Source organism: Trichomycterus rosablanca, chromosome 26, assembly GCF_030014385.1.
Source record: "Trichomycterus rosablanca isolate fTriRos1 chromosome 26, fTriRos1.hap1, whole genome shotgun sequence".
NCBI lineage: Eukaryota > Metazoa > Chordata > Actinopteri > Siluriformes > Trichomycteridae > Trichomycterus > Trichomycterus rosablanca.
Genome location: NC_086013.1, coordinates 667,394 through 670,196, shown reverse-complemented (window position 1 = coordinate 670,196; position 2,803 = coordinate 667,394).

The window sequence follows — 2,803 nt, the reverse complement described above, 5'->3', positions numbered from 1 at the left end:
AGATCTGAGTTGGTGTTTTTTTAGATTTAAATATCTGTTCTGTTCTGGATCTACAAATCTGATCCTTATTTGTTTTTCAGATCGGATCTTTTCTGGATTTCCCAAATTGTATTTTTCTTTCTTTCTAGATATTCTGATCGGATCCTTATTTGTTTTACTTTTTAGAATGATCTTGATAGTTCTGAATATAAGAGCACTTGGACTCTGTTGCTCTGGGGCAGATTTATTTAAATCCGGATCATTCTGTAGCTCTTAAGTATCAACATTAAACTCGTATTTGAGAGAGTGAGATAAAAACACCCTGTAAATCTGTCTGTGGGTGTTCTGACTGATTTAGGAAACAGGAATTCAGCTCAGGTGTGTGCCGTGGGTTCCTGTCCGGGCGTGTTTCACACCAGCGGCTTTAATTAAACTTCCAGGAGTGAAATTTTAATCCTGAGTTATTTGATGAGAGGTTTTAGGTCGGGATTAGTCCTGATAGTGCTGGAACAGGACATGTGTGGTCAGAGTTTAAAAACAAACAAAAAACAGCAGTGTAAACAAAAAAGCTGCTGGTATCACAGAGCCTTATACAGAAATATTTGAACAGTTTAATAGTCTAGTGTGAGCTGAAAGTATTCGGACGCCTGATCACGAGCTTGTTGGACGTCCTGTTACAAACCAAACGGTATTAAAATAAAGCGACCGCTGTGTGATCTGTTTATCTAGAACAAGAACCACAGGAGTTAGACTTGAAGTGAGTCTGTGTGTGGGAATTTGTGCCCGTTCAGTCAGTACGGCTGGGCACTGATCAATCAGTTGACGTTCCGGTTCATCCCAGTGCTGTTGAGTGGGGCTGAGCTCAGGGCTCTGTGCAGGACACTGGAGCTTCTTCATGTCTTTATAGAGCGTGGAACAGGAAAGGACCTTCCCTAAACTGTTGCTGCAAAGCTGGAAGCTGTAATTCCCTTTATATAACTGATTTATTACACCTGGTTAGTAACTGCTGTGCCTGAAACAAATGAATTCAGTAATAAGAAGGGGCGTCCCAATACCTTTGATCACATAGTGTTCATCATGTTGAAATTAAATCTTTCGGGATCTTCAAAGATCTGAGAGGAACGTGTCCCTCCACAGCTGTTTTTCTTTCGGACGTTCCATTAGCAACATCTGGATCATTTGTACATGTCTCGTAAACCGACGGAATCGTTTTGTTTTTTTTGTTTTGTTTTGTTTTTAATACAAATTTCGGACACGTTATAAAAGAGGCTCTTTTGAGAAAAATTCCTAAAAAAAAGAAACGCTGCCAGCCTTCAGAGCTCCAATGGCTGGTGAATCTGGTGTCCACATTGTTATGAGGTGGGGAGGAAGGACCCAAGGATGCGGAGGTTTAACTAAAATGGGTTTTATTTATTAAATCATAAACATAATATACATAAAATAAAAGGAATAACAATAACAAAAAACACTTCGGGGAATCCCGAAGGCAGCCGGACGTCGGGGGCTGAAAAGGAACAAAAAAAAACATACAAAAGAAAAGGGGAAGCGCGAGGCGCGAACCCAGGACTCTTGCCTCCCGACCGGGAGCTTTAACAGCCTGCCACAGAGTGGGTTCGCGAGATGGAACACCTCGCGCTGTTGGCCGAAGAAGGGGGGGTAACACCGACAATAGCTGCGTGGCATGGCGCTTTCCAGCAACTTATGCTGGCTAGAGCCATGCCAGCTACCGGGTGTGATTGATTTGCGGGTTTCAAAAGTTAAAGGCAAAGGCGCTGTCACCAGCCAGGATGGCTGGGAAGTGGCCATTTGCTCATGCGCTCCAGAGGGCGGAACGTGACGCTGTCACCAGCGGTAGCTGGGAGGGGGTCACGTTCCTCTGGGCGCAGTAATGGGGTCTCTAGGTGGCGGCGGCACGGCGGCTCGACGGCTCGGCGGCAGCGGCCCGACAGCGACCTGAGGGCGGCAACCAGGCGGCGGCAGCGGCCCGACAGCGACGGCACTATGGCGGCAACCAGGCGGCGGCGGCGGCGGGGTGGCGCCCACTAGCGGTGGCCCGGCGGCAGCGGCACGGCGGCGGCGGCACAGTGCGGCGGCACAACCTAAAGATAAAAAACAATAAACATAAAAGGACACCGCAGTGTCAAACAAACTCAAAGAAAGAAAAAAGAATCAGCCAACAAGAGCAGAAGGTGCGACGGCTACAGCTCTGCACCTATCCCTTAAATAAGGGAAGGCACAGGTGTAGCCCATTCGCCCTAACGAGCTGGCCAGGTACTTAAAGGCACAGCTCGTTTCTGCTCTGTAAGGCCTGTGGCGTCAGGGAGAGATGGTACATTCCCCTGATGCCACAGAGCCAAACACACATGAGTTCTGACCACGATGTTCTTCAGGAGGAACACGCTCTCAGGTGCTGATGTTCTAATCCAGCTGCTGAGGGGCCGGCCGAGAGCCAGAGGGAACGTTCAGGGGGAGAGACCGGAGATTATCAGGAGGGCTGGAATTTTAGAACTTTAATACAGGTAATCTGAGCTACACACACACACACACACACACACATGTTGCACAACTGCGGAGGGTGTGTTGGCTGCTCTCTCTGATCTGGATTTCTTTTTTGTAAATCTTTTCTAAATTCCTAAATCTAATCTGTTCTGGATTCCTAAATCTGATCTGTTCAGGATCCCTAAATATCATCTTTTTTAATTTTTTTAATCTGATATGTTCAGGATTCCTAAATCCGATCTGTTCTGGATCCCTCAATCTGATCTGTTCAGGATTCCTAAATCTGATCTGTTCTGGATCCCTTAATCCGATCTGTTCTGGATCC